At 42.3% G+C, this 14,810-nt stretch overlaps 1 protein-coding gene across 3 annotated transcripts in view; it reads left to right on the top strand.

Moving 5' to 3' along the window:
- Positions 1 to 14,810, top strand: part of SYNPO2 (synaptopodin 2) — a 205,707-nt gene that overhangs the window by 82,115 nt on the left and 108,782 nt on the right. The window lies entirely within an intron of this gene.

Below are 14,810 nucleotides of genomic sequence, written 5' to 3'. Positions count from 1 at the left end.
GATTTAAGTACATAAATTTTCACGTAATCATATTTTACAACACCAGTACACATCTTTAAAACAAAAGAAGGTGTTTTTAAAATAGGCAGTTTACCTACATATGGGCCTTAAATGTCTTCATCATTCAATGGGGGTTTGGCTTTTTTCCCATCTTTTCCCCTCTCTCTCTTTTTAACTTCAGGAAGATTATTCATGGGGAAAGTCCTAGATCCTATTTCCAAACCGAACACAAACTGTATTACAAAGCACCCTTTCATATAGATTCATCATTGCCATCTAGGGAATGTGTATGTCTTCAGATGTGAAAAGATGTTTAACTGAAAATGAGCATTTCTATTCTGGTCACAGAATTAACTGATATTAAGTCTGCCACCCACCTGTCTGTCTCAGAAGAACACTCATGTGCAGCCAGGAAAAGAATGAGAGGCTGAAGGAACTCTAGGCGTAATCCAGGCACAAAACTGAGCTGCACGGAAACACATATCTATTCTTGAAACAGAAGGCATTTCCACACTCCCCAGATTTACTGGTTGGTTTATTAACACTTTTTCCAGATGTAGATGGAAAGTGTGTGTGTATGCTTATATTATATATATAGGTGTAGGTACAGATATAATGTGTATATATATGGACGTAGATATAGATATGTGTGCATACATCTGTCTATATTTAGGTATACATGGGAAAATATAAAAGAAAGAATAATAGCTAACACTTACAAAGTACTTACTATGTGCTGGGTACTGTCTCAGCATTTTATACTTAGTAACTCACATGATAAGTCTGTGAAAGAAATATAATATTATCCTCATTTTTACAGATGAGGAAACTGAGGTGTACTAAAATACACTGCCGAAGATCACATCGGTAGTAAGTGATAACCAGAACCCAGACAGTTTTGCTCTAGACTTCATAGCTTTACCACCATGCCAAACTGCTTCTGTCCTCAGAGGAGGTGCAGTGTAATGAGAAATTTAGATGTTCACATATGCGAAGCTAAATGATAACTCCGTTCCACAATGCAGAATGTCCCATAGTAGTGTGTCTTAGCTGGTGCGTGGGCTCTGAGGTCGCAATAGCTACAGATTTAGAGAATGTGTTTCCCCTGCCTGTTTTACTCTGGACTGAGGTAACCAGGAGAAGCTTCCTGGGAAGAGAGGAACTGAGGAACTGGGCCTTTCTAACTGGAAGAATTGGATGAAAGTAGCAGAGAACAGAAGGCATTTTGGGTGAGAGGAAGGTTTGAGCCAATATACACAGCATTGCTAGAGGGGAGCAGCAGGAAGACCAGTCCACAAAGCAACAGGTTAAAGTAGAGAAAAATAGATCTGTTTCCAAAGGTTGCTTAAATCCAGATGTTACAAGGATGTGACTGTCAGGCAAAGAATTTGATTTCATTTCATGGATAAAGCAAAGCTGTCTTAAGAGGTCAAGAGCAAGAGTGGGAAAGAAAAAAAGTATATGGGGAATATTAATCTGGCAACCATGTGCAAGAATAGAAGGGATAAGAAAAAGGAAACAGGGCCTTACTCAGACCTTTGTGCATTTTTCAAGAGGAGGGCCTGGAATTCAAAGATCCATTTTAAATAAGTAAAAAAAATAAGGCATCGCTTCTAGGAGTATTTCTCAGGAAGTATCAAGAGGAATTACCTAAACTGCTATGGAAACCTAAGTGGAAACATCAAAGATTATTTCAAAGGTTTTTAACCTGGGAAACACAGACTATATGGAATCCAAGTGAAAAGTAGATACCAACTGGAAAGGAAGAGATTCAGAAGCCGTCTTCATGATGGAGACCAGTTTTGAAGGGGACTGATAAAACCTGAGGTAAAGTCCATGTGTGAGGAGTTGGAAGTAGAGGAAAAGTCCTTGTAGATGCAGTTATTAAAGTAGAGGCTGTGGAGTATCAGGATGCTGTAAAACTTACGGACTCCAAGAGAGGAAGTGGTTTCAAGGAGTCAACTGTGGTCAACAGTTCTAAGCGTTAGAGAGAGGAAGAGGAGAGTGTGGGCACAGAGACTCTCAATGAACCAGGACACTCACATTACACAGTGTAGATGTAAGTAGTCACAACTTTATTGTTTTAACTTATTTTAATTTTTTCAACCTAAAAATTATTCTTTACTGGGTAAATCACTTCTTTCTGAGATAGCCAGTCAATCTATAAGGCTTATTGAGCACTTGTCACGAAACAATAGGGAGGAAACTTAGTGGGAGAGGTGGAGGCAAGTGTAACTCACAAAACAGTAAAAAGGTTTCTAAAGCATAGAGCTTGGGTGATCTTATTCCTTTCCCTTAGGCACATGGATAATAGATGCAGGAAGAGAACTTGTTGATGAGAAGCTTATGAACTCACTTACACAATAGATTATGAGAATGTCCTGGGCAAATTTTATCCTTGTAATAGATTTTTGAAACTGGGGTCTTTCTTTGGAAAAACCATTCCCTGTGAACACAGTAGGTTCCTCCTAAGCAGAGTTCACTGTGATCTTCCATGGCAGGGACCTAGTGGGTGCTGCTGATCTGAAAGACTCGGGAATTAGTGAAGAGAAGTAGGCTGAGGTCCGTCAATGCACCCACTCATGCTACTGGAGGCCATGTTTCACGTCTCTCTGGTCTTCATTCTGGAAGAGAATGTGCCTGGGAATCAGATCTGGGTTCAAACTCCACCTTCTCCATTTATCAGAATTGTGGTTTGGAAAGCCATTAATCCCTCTGGACTTTATTTTTGTCATCTGTGAAGATGGAAGTAGTAACCCTGTATCAAAGATTATTGTTAAATGCTCTGTCCATGTGACACTAAAGACATGGCAGCTACTCTACTTATTATTTAAGGAGGTCCAAAGCCTCTTGTGGAGAAGGCAATGGCACCCCACTCCAGTACTCTTGCCTGGAAAATCCCACGGACGGAGGAGCCTGGTAGGCTGCAGTCCATGGGGTTGCTAAGAGTCGGACATGGCTGAGCAACTTCACTTTCACTTTTCACTTTGATGCATTGGAGAAGGACATGGCAACCCACTCCAGTGTTCCTGCCTGGAGAATCCCAGGGACAGAGGAGCCTGGTACGAGGCTATCTATGGGGTCACACAGAGTTGGACACAACTGAAGTGACTTAGCAGCAGCAGCAGCAAAAGCCTCTTGATGAAAGTGAAAGTGGAGAGTGAAAAAGTTGGCTTAAAGCTCAACATTCAGAAAACTAAGATCATGGCATCTGGTCCCATCACTTCATGGCAAATAGATGGGGAAACAGTGGAAACAGTGACAGACTTTATTTTGGGGGCTCCAAAATCACTGCAGGTGGTGATTGCAGTCATGAAATTAAAAGACGCTTACTCCCTGGAGGGAAAGTTATGACCAACCTAGGTAGCATGTTAAAAAGCAGAGACATTACTTTGCTGACTAAGGTCCGTCTAGTCAAGGCTATGGTTTTTCCAGTGGTCATGTATGGATGTGAGAGTTGGACTGTGAAGAAAGCTGAGTGCCAAAGAATTGATGCTTTTGAACTGTGGTGTTGGAGAAGACTCTTGAGAGTCCCTTGGACTGTAAGGAGATCCAACCAGCCCATTCTAAAGGAGACTGGTCCTGGGTGTTCATTGGAAGGACTGATACTGAAGCTGAAACTCCAGTACTTTGGCCACCTCATGTGAAGAGTTGACTCATTGGTAAAGATCCTGATGCTGGGAGGGATTGGGGGCAGGAGGCGAAGGGGACGACAGAGGATGAGATGGCTGGATGGCATCACCGACTTGATACACATGAGTCTGGGTGAACTCCGGGAGTTGGTGATGGACAGGGAGGCTTGGTGAGCTGCGATTCATGGGGTCACAAAGAGTCAGACACAGCTGAGCGACTGAACTGAACTGAACTGAATGGAAAGGATGGTGTTCATCCTGGTTGATTATGAGGCCTGAATAGGGTCAGAAAATCTCAATCCTGATAACCTTTTCCTACATAATAAAATGACTTGCAACTTTAAACTTTTTCAAAGCTGCTAATATCTGCTAATACATGTTATCCTAACAACAAACCTGCGAATCAGTCAGTGTGTTCATTATTGCTCCTGTTCTGCAGATGGAGAGAGAGGGCCTCAGCAAGGGACAAGGACTTATCTCAGTCACTAAGTGGAAAGGTCACAGAGCCTGCAATGAAACCCAGGGCTGCTCACGCTTGTCAGAGCCTGATGGGAAAAGCCAAGAATTTGCTGCCACTTTTCTTGCCAAAATACCCCTCCACTTATGTAGTGAACACAATGCAGAGATGAGCTAATTCTCCAGTCACATCAAAGAGCTGCTTGCTGAACTTTCAACTTTTGGCAAGTTGTGTATGGTTTCTTAACCTCAGCAATTCCTTGACCATTATTCTGCTTTGATTTTTCAAGGCACTTTTCAATTTATTCTTAGCATCTTGAGTAGTAGGCATTGTTTTCATCCTTTTTGCCTCTCAAAAAAATGTGGTTTACTTGTTTCCAACAGTTGACATTCAGTTTAGTCGCTCAGTTGTGTCTGACTCTTTGCAATCCAATGAACCACAGCACACCAGGCCTCGCTGTCCATCACCAACTCCCGGAGCCTACTCAAACCCATGTCCACCGAGTTGGTGATACCATCCAACCATCACATCCTCTGTCATCCCCTTTTCCTCCTGCCCTCAATCTTGCCGAGCATCAGGGCCTTTTCACATGAGTCAGCTTTTCACATCAGGTGGCCAAAGTATTGGCATTTCAGCTTCAACATCAGTCCTTCCAATGAACACCCAGGACTGATCTCTTTTAGGATGGATTGGTTGGATGTTCTTGGAGTCCAAGGAACTCTCAAGAGTCTTCTCCAACACCACAGTTCAAAAGCATCAATTCTTCGGTACTCAGCTTTCTTCACAGTCCAACTCTCACATCCATACATGACTACTGGAAAAAGACGGACCTTTGTTGACAAAGTAATATCTCTGCTTTTTAATATGCTGTCTAGGTTGGTCATAACTTTCCTTCCAAGGATTAAGTGTCTTTTAATTTCATGGCTGCAGTCACCATCTGCAGTGATTTTGGAGCCCAGAAAAATAAAGTCAGCCACTGTTTCCACTGTTTCCCCATCTATTTGACATGTATGATAGGACGGGATGCCATGATCTTAGTTTTCTGAATGTTGAGCTTTAAGCCAACTTTTTCACTCTCCACTTTCACTTTCATCAAGAGGCTCTTTAGTTCTTTTTCACTTTCTGCCATAAGGGTGGTGTCATCTGCATATCTGAGGTTATTGATATTTCTCCCAGCAATCTTGATTCCAGCTTGTGCTTCTTCCAGCCCAGCGTTTCTCATGATCTAATCTGCATGTAAGTTAAATAAGCAGGGTAACAATATACAGCCTTGATGTACTCCTTTTCCTATTTGGAACCAGTCTGTGGTTCCATGTCCAGTTCTAACTGTTGCTTCCTGACCTGCATACAGGTTTCTCAAGAGGCAGGTCAGGTGGTCTGGTATTCCCATCTCTTTCAGAATTTTCCACAGTTTATTGTGATCCACACAGTCAAAGACTTTGGCATAGTCAATAAAGCAGAAATAGATGTTTTCCTGGAACTCTCTTGCTTTTTCCATGATCCAGCAGATGTTGGCAATTTGATCTCTGGTTCCTCTGCCTTTTCTAAATCCAGTTTGAACATCTGGAAGTTCATGGTTCATGTATTGCTGAAGCCTGGCTTGGAGAATTTTGAGCATTACTTTACTAGCGTGTGAGATGATTGCAATTGTGCAATAGTTTGAGCATTCTTTGGCATTGCCTTTTCTTCGGGATTGGAATGAAAACTGACCTTTTCCAGTCCTGTGGCCACTGCTGAGTTTTCCAAATTTGCTGGCATATTGAGTGCAGCACTTTCACAGCATCATTTTCAGGATTTGAAATAGCTCAACTGGAATGCCATCACCTCCACTAGCTTTGTTTGTAGTGATGCTTTCTAAGGCCCACTTGACTTCCCATTCCAGGATGTCTGTCTCTAGGTGAGTGATCACACCATTATGATTGTCTGGGTCGTGAAGATCTTTTCTGTACAGTTCTTCTGTGTATTCTTGCCACCTCTTCTTAATATCTTCTACTTCTGTTAGGTCCATGCAATTTCTGTCCTTTATTGAGCCCATCCTTGCAAGAAATGTTCCCTTGGTGTCTCTGATTTTCTTGAAGAGATCTCTAGTCTTTCCCATTCTGTTGTTTTCCTCTATTTCTTTGCATTGATCACTGAGGAAGGCTTTCTTATCTCTCCTTGCTATTCTTTGGAACTCTGCATTCAGATGCTTATCTTTCCTTTTCTCCTTTGCTTTTTACTTCTCTTCTTTTCACAGCTATTTGTAAGGCCTCCCCAGACAGCCATTTTGCTTTTTTGCATTTCTTTTTCTTGCACATGGTCTTGATCCCTGTCTCCTGTACAATGTCACAAACCTCCGTCCACAGTTCATCAGGCACTCTGTCTATCAAATCTAGTCCCTTAAATCTATTTCTCACTTCCACTGTATAATCATAAGGGATTTGATTTAGGTCATACCTGAATGGTCTAGTGATTTTCCCCACTTTCTTCAATTTAAGTCTGAATTTGGCAATAAGGAGTTCATGATCTGAGCCACAGTCAGCTCCCAGTCTTGTTTTTGCTGACTGTATAGAGCTTCTTCGTCTTTGGCTGCAAAGAATATAATCAATCTGATTTCGGTGTTGGCCACCTGGAGATGTCCATGTGTAGAGTCTTCTCTTGTGTTGTCAGAAAAGAGTGTTTGCTATTACCAGTGTGTTCTCTTGGCAAAACTCTATTAGCCTTTGCCCTGCTTCATTCTGTACTCCAAGGCCAAATTTGCCTGTTACTCCAGATGTTTCTTGACTTCCTACTTTTGCATTCTAGTCCCCTATAATGAAAAGGACATCTTTTTTGGATGTTAGTTCTAGAAGTTTGTAGGTCTTCATAGAACCATTCAACTTCAGCTTCTTCAGCCTTACTTATTGGGGCATAGACTTGATTACCATGATATTGATAGGTTTGCCTTGGAAATGAACAGAGATCATTCTGTCACTTTTGAGATTGCATCCAAGTACTGCATTTCAGACTCTTTTCTTGGCTATGATGGCTACTCCATTTCTTCTCAGGGATTCTTGCCCACAGTAGTAGATATAATGGTCATCTGAGTTAAATTCACCCATTCCAGTCAGATCAGAGTACTGGTTTGGATATATGTGTGTGTGTTTGGGGCTTCCCCAGTAGCTCAGCTGGTAAAGAAACCACCTGCAGTGCAAGAGACCCTGTTTCAATTCCTGGGTCAGGAGGATCCCCTGGAGAAGGGACAGGCTACTCACTCCAGTATTCTTGGGCTTCCCTGCCAGCTCAGCTGGTAAAGAATCCACCTGCAATGTGCGAGACCTGGGTTCTATACCAAGGTTGGGAAGATCCCCTGGAGAAGGGAATGGCTACCCACTCCAGTGTTCCTGCCTGGAGAATTTCATGGCTTATTTATGGGCTTTCCTGGTGGCTCAGACAGTATGTGTTTGGTAGTGGGGTGGAGAGTGGTTAACAAGAGGAATGTACAAGTGAAATTTAATCCCAACGATTTTCATACATGTCATATTATTTTAAGTCCTCTGATAAAATGCTTTTCTTTAACTTTGTACACCAAATTAATTGACTGATTCATTACTTCTTTGATATTATACTTGGTTGGCAGGTGTAAGGCCCTAGACAAGCAAGTCTCAGTCTTACCTAATTTTGTCTAATCCTTAGGGTCCTGTGGCAGGTAGGAGTGAAGGCAGGAGGTGGAGGAGAGAGGGTCAGAAGTATGAGACTGCAAGTCCTGAATCCATCTCCAGTGGAGAGGAAAAGGCTCCTGAATAGCTTTGCCTTACAACTTGGCCACAGTGTGTGAACCGAGGGAAATTATAGAAAATTCTTCAAGCCTCCTCTTGCAGTCATCACCCGTCTCAGGAAACAGACTGCTTCAGTCATTGTTTCCCTTTTAGAAGCAAGATGACTATAAGAAAAGTTGAAGTTTTCCCTCTAATTGCTCTCCCAAGAGCTTTAGAGGGGTAAGACCTAGAGCACCCTGCCAGCAAGAGTCACACCTGGGGTTTAAAAAAAAAAAGACTTGTGTTCCTGCATTCTGAAGTCATACATTCAGTTTTATTTTGATTTAAAATGTGCTCCTCTAAATAACAATTTTTACGTTGTAAAACAGATGACATTTTGATCCCGCATGATATATTTCTATAAAGCTGAAAAGTATTGACTATAAAGTTATTGGTAATACCAAATCTATTATTTCTATGAAAAGATAATATGTATATTTTCCCCAGGAGTGAAGGTGTATTTCCCATTTCCATATCAGGGCATCAGAGGAAAGCAGTTTCTTTGAATCATTGCTTTCCATTTCTTTCACTTCACTGACCATCATGGAGGTTTGAATCCTAAATCTAACTTTGTAAGTTTGCTACAAGTTCCAAAGAATTTGCTAAATAGGTTTCAAATGTTAGTCTTTTGTGCCTTGGGAATTAAGAATTAAAAGAAGAGTGATGGTTACTTTTATAGTAAAAACTTGGCACAAAATAAAACAGATTTTTTTCTTTCTTTCTCTTTTTTCCATGTGCTTACCTAAAACAATAAATGTGTGGGTGATTACCCCTGAGTTTTTCCAACAACCTCAAGGAAGTTTACTGGCACTGACAATGTGCTTTTTTAAGAAGATCACTGTAAACATTCATTTCAATTCAACTATTTTTTTAAAGTTATCCTGGGACAAAGACATGTGGGTGATACACAGGAAACATGAGCCCTAGGCTCTCTCTTTCTAGTCGTCTGTGGCCTCTGTACTATCTGGCCGTTCTTTCCTAGCTCCTCCCCCTCTACCTACTTGGAGTCTGCAAGGCCCTGTCCTTAGAGTGTCACTGTCTTTGGAACAAGCCTTTTGTCTTCTTTGTCTACACCAGTTATTGTGGGTTGAATAGTGGCCCCAAAGAGAGATGTCAATATCCTAATTCCCAGAACCTGTGAGTGTTACCTTATTTTGGAAAAGGGGTCTTTGCAGATAGAATTGAATTAAGGAATTTGAGATGAGATCATCCTGGATTCTTCAGGAGGGCCCTAATAATGACAAATGACAAAATGTCCTTATAAGAGAAACATAAGGGAGGGACTTCCGTGGTGGTCCACTGGTTTAGACTCTGTACTCCCAATGCAGAGTGCCACAGGTTCGATCCTTGGTTGGGAACCTGAGATCCTGCACGCTGTACAGCATGGCCTAAATGATTGGATTTTAAAGAATTAAAAAAAAGAGAGAAACAAAAACACCAATACAGTATACTAACACATATATATGGAATTTAGGAAGATGGCAATGACGACCCTGTATGCAAGACAGGGAAAGAGACACAGATGTGTATAACGGACCTTTGGACTCAGAGGGAGAGGGAGAGGGTGGGATGATTTGGGAGAATGACATTCTAACATGTATACTATCATGTAAGAATTGAATCGCCAGTCTATGTCTGACGCAGGATGCAGCATGCTTGGGGCTGGTGCATGGGGATGACCCAGAGAGATGTTATGGGGAGGGAGGTGGGAGGGGGGTTCATGTTTGGGAATGCATGTAAGAATTAAAGATATTAAAATTTAAAAAATAAAAAACTAAAAAAAATTAAAAAAGAGAGAAACATATGGGAGATTTTACAGACAGAAGAGGAAGTGATATGACCAAAGAGATAGAGCTTGGAGATCTGTGGCCAGAGGCTGCAGTCAAGGACTGCTGCAGCACCAAAAAAGAGCAACAGTGAGGCATGTACTCTCCCCTGCACGCTCCAGAAGTGCTGCCCTGCAGACAGCTTGCCTTTGCACTTCTGGCCTCAGATCGAGAGAATACATTTTTGTTGTATTAAGCCACAAGTGTGTACTCAGTTTGTTACAGCATCCAAAGGAAGTGAGTAAGCTAAGAAATCCCAACTATTTCTCATCTTCAGATTCCATCTATACATTTCAACCCCCAATCCTGACTGTCCTCCGGGGCCACGCTCATGCATCTAACTGTTGTTCCACGTCTGCACTTGGATATCCAATAGACATCTCAAACTTAGTATGGCCAACAGAATTCTTGATTTCTGTCTTCTGCATCCACAAATCTGTGTCCTTGTCTTCCCTACCAATAAATGTCAGTGTCATCTCAGGCTTAGAGCTTAGGTCCAACTACTTTACGGCTCCAGCAAAGAACTTAAGCATCATGCTTAATTCTTTTCCTCTGAACCCCATCTACCTAATTCCTAGATGAATCCTCTTGGCCACCATCCATTGTCTCTGACCTATGTTTCTGTTGTAACCTTCTAATTTCCTCCCTGCCTCTACTCTCTCCTCTTGCTACAAAAGCCAGTGTAAACTTCCTACAGTGTAACTCATTTCTTATCACTCTCTGCCTAAGATGTTCCAGTAGCTTCCCATTGCACTTAGAATAATATCCAAATTTCTTACCTTGGCCAACACCAGTGGTGCTCAACTGGAGGCTATTTGGCTCCTCACAACCCTGAAAACACTTGGCAATTTCTAGAGATTTGTTTGGGTTGCTACGACTCCGGAGAGCGTACTGGAGTCTAGAGGATAGAGCCCAGGGATGCTGCCAAATATCTTGCAGTGTACACAATACAACAAAGAATCATCTGGCCTCAAATGTCAACAGTGCCAAGGCTGAGAAACCCTGCCCTGTAGAGTCCGCATGAGCTGATACCTGCCTTCTATTGCTTGATTTCCTTTTCTCTCTTTGTGTGTGTGTGTGTGTGTGTGTGTGTGTGTGTGTGTGTTTGTGTGTGCACCTGCTCAGTCAGTTTCTCAGATATGCTAAGCTTATTCCTGTCTCAGAGCCTTTGGATATGCTCTCCCTCTGGGCTGCAACATACTTTCCCTAGATCTTTGTGTTTCTGTATCTTCCTTATTCAGGTATGAATTCTAATCCTGCTTCCTCAGAGAAGCACCGCCCATCCAAAGCAGCCCACAGCCTCCTAACCTCAGGTGCTCTGCTGCACCAGCCTGTTTTTACCTTCGATATTGCTCTTCTTGGTAACTCATTTTGTATTTTATGAGTTTGGTGTTCGCTTCTTCCCTCTAAAATTGCAAACTCCTCCAGGGTCTTTCATGTTTGCTTCTGTCTGCCTGCATCGAGAGCAGCACCTGGCACAGAGTAAGTGCTTAATAGATACTCAGCAAATCAAATGTAAAGCAATAGAAGATAGTTAAATAACCCATAACATGTTTGGTCCAAAAGTGATGCAGTGAATCACCAGGAAGGCAGGCTTATTTCTAAGCCCTCATCAGTTTCTCGTATATGGCTCTTAGGATATTATTTTCGTTTAAGTCTTAACACCACTGACAGAATGAGAAGCTAGGGCCTTGTTTGTGGAAAAGATGTTACTTTACTTTCGAATCTGTTGTTCTGAAGACAGATCAGGCTTTCACATAGTAGATGACTGATAATCAGTTGTTACTGTGGTTGCATAGTTTTAAGCATCCACATAGAATCGATGAATGAATCCCTGAGAGCAGAGAAGCCCACTGAGGGATTGCTTTCAGAGAGAAATGCCAAAAATGGAACCTATGGTTAGGAATAGAGGAGAAAGGAGAGTCTTCAAAGAAAACAGAGAAAACTGATCAGAAAAGTAAGAGGGAAAAAAGTCTCAGAAGCCCCAATCATGGAGTAATAGAAGACAGTAAGTAAATAAAGAAAGCGTTGTTAATGCATTTTTGGAATTTTATGCTTTTGTGTTGGGGGTGCATGTTCCTTCCATTAATCAGTCACCAGCAAACATTTTTCTGGCAATGCAAAAATAAACTTAGCTATAAAATATCTACCAAGATGGTAATGAATATATTCAATTCTTACTTAGAAAAAAATAAACTCTGCTATGAAATTTCCATAAATTGTAAAAGGTTTCAGGATAATCCTCAGATCCTCAATTTTTCTATCATGTATTTTACTTATTATGGGAAAACGTTTGCATTTCTAATAGTGCCAAAGTGTTGGAAATAGAAGTCATTTTTTCCCCCTTTCATCCTGTGTTGAGTGGTTGAGAAATCAGTTAGGGAGATTGGCAAAATTAAGAACTGGCAAGATCTTCCATCTGCCTCAAACTGATCCAGTCATGTTTCCATGTTTGGAAGTGGTTTCTTGGGCTTATCCGCGTTTTGTTGGCAGGTCGTATCTTTGGAGAATGACAGGCACTTTTCTCCCTACCACCCGTTAGCCATGATCCTGGCCTTGAGGAATGCAAACTGTCTGTAATGTCCAGAATCTGAGGGCAAATAAACTGAGGACCAAGAGAAACTGTGGGGACAGCCCCTGAGCGAGGGCTTACTTCATCTCAGGCACATATTACTGACTTGCCTTGCGATAGTGTATTTTGTCCCGTCATATGAAAAGGGAAATTAAAGCAAGGAAGGGCATATTTGAAAGTCAGGTAGAGAATAAGAGTTAAACGTGCCTGAGAATGAATTCAGTTATTTCATTTGATTCTAAGAAAGAAGGACTTCTATACCACCTTTAATGAGAGAGTCACTCTCATTCCTGAAGTCAGATACTTTCCACAAGGCATCCTGGGCAGAAATCTATCCTGTCAGATGACCGCAGTGAGTAGGCAGACAGTAGTTTCTGTCCTATGAAAGCATATTTTCATCTAGGAAAAACTAAGCTTTAATCCTAGCTACAATTTCAAAGATGGGCTAATTCATTTAAGTGCATATTCACACGAGTTAACAGACTAAGAAATCATTTTGCCTGACTTACTGATGTATACTATTAGTAATTGCTATGTCAATGCTTAATATATCTACAATAATAAGGGCAGCTTATGACATTTGGATTTTCATGTCTTTAGACCTGGTCCCAAAACTTATTTTTAAGTTTTGCATCTTTACGTTTCTTTACACATCAGATTTTACTTATCATTTCTAATAATTGATCAAATACACACAGAAATGAGGATAAACCAACTTTTAAAGATTAGTATTATTAAATGTTGTTATAATTTATTCTATTATCTATAAAACCTTTATTGCAGGGTATCCCCAGAGCCTCTGACGTAACAACTTGTATTAAGCTTTTAACAAAGGTTTGGAGCCTTGTTATTCATCTTTGAGTACTGCCTCCGGGTGGATGCACAGTAGCATAGAGGCCAGAGCTGTCCTGGAGACTTTCCATCCTTGAAATGGGACTCCTTCTATTCAGCCACTGGCCAGGCGATGTGTGGCTCTCACTGAGAGGGGACTGCAGCCTCTAGGGATGTGCATGGCCTGTGCTTAGGAGGAGGACTTCCCATGGAAACCATCCCCTAGGTTTTTTTGGCTCTTTCAACCTAATTCTAGAAAATGGAGCAAGTGACAATGAAAGTCTGTTAGGGATAAATTGGAGGCAAGGAAAAAAGAAAAACTCACCTGAGGAAACCCGACTCTTTGCAACCCCATGGACCAAGCTCCTCCATCCATGGGATTTTCTAGGCAAGAGTAGTACTGGAGTGGGTTGCCATTTCCTTCTCCAGGGAATCTTCCCGACCCAGGGATCGAACCCAGGTCTCCTGCGTTGTAGACGTTTTACCATCTGAGCCACCGGGGAAGTCCTTGAATATGGAGCAAGTGACAATGAAAGTCTGTTAGGGATAAATTGGAGGCAAGGAAAAAAAAAAAAACTCACCTGAGGAAACCTTCAGATTTTATGTATTAGGGTTCCACTCTTATTCTCTTTCTCCTTCCCACCCTTCTTTCCTCCCTCTCTCCATCATCTCTATTTCCATTTCCTTCTTCCTTCCTCTCTCTCTCCCATTTGATTTTTTCGTTAATCTTTGTTAGTTTTTCGTGAAGAAGATCTTTAGTAAAGCCATTCATTTATTCATTCAACAGACAGTAGCTACTCTCTGTTAGACACTGAACTAGAGTACATATGCTTTTCCAAATAAGGAAATCCCTGCCTTTAGGGGACTCATAGTCCAAATGGGTCACAGACAAGAAAATTAACCTTTATGGCAGAATGATGCCCCAGGAGTTAGCTGGGACTTTCTGACCCCTTGAGATCTGGTGAAGATTAGAAGCACACGATTCCCATGTCGTGTCCATCTGAAGGCCAAAGATTGCCCCGAGCCCTGTTGCGTTTGCAGTGGGCTGTGCTCTGACTTCCTGCCTTCTGATGTTCTCTGCTTCTTGCATCAGTTTATCTCTGTCCTGACATAAACCCAAGCTTGGGTCGCAAATCCTTCTCTTCTCTTCTCCCTCTCCCTATCTGCCTCTCCTCCTCCCACACAAAGCCATCCTGAAAACGAAACTGAGAATGTTTCACAACTTGAACTGAGAGTTTTGGGGTCATGGGAGAAGGCAGCAGTCAACTTCAAATGGCACTGGGCCATTCCTGTCGTGGGTCGGTCGGTCCCGGTCACCGGAGCTCTCCCGTCGGTTTCACCCCGCGCAGCGCCCACACCGGTGCCGTCCTCGCCCGCGCCGCCCTCCCCACTCTCCCGCGCAGGCCCCCCTCTTGCAGTGAGCTCTCCCGCCCCCACACTGCAGCTCTGGGGTGCTCTTGCGGTCTGTTGTGCAGAGTCATTCTGTTCCTTGCAGGCAGTTCAGATCCGGGCTATTTTGTTTCTGCCTAAATCCGCCCTGATGCTCAAGCGAGGGGCTTTTCATGGTGGAGAATCCACTCTCTGTTCTCCGTACAGAAGGCAGTTGTGGTTGCGCTGTTTCTCCCTCCTTCACGTGTACTGACCCACTTAGACACCCAGCCAACAACATTTGCTGGGTGTCTGCTATGTATCAGGTACCATTTTAGGTCCGGGAGT

The sequence above is a fragment of the Ovis aries genome, chromosome 6 (assembly GCF_016772045.2).
Source record: "Ovis aries strain OAR_USU_Benz2616 breed Rambouillet chromosome 6, ARS-UI_Ramb_v3.0, whole genome shotgun sequence".
Classification (NCBI taxonomy): Eukaryota; Metazoa; Chordata; class Mammalia; order Artiodactyla; family Bovidae; genus Ovis; species Ovis aries.
The sequence above is the reverse complement of the archived record's forward strand: the minus strand, read 5'-3'. Positions and strand labels throughout refer to the sequence as shown.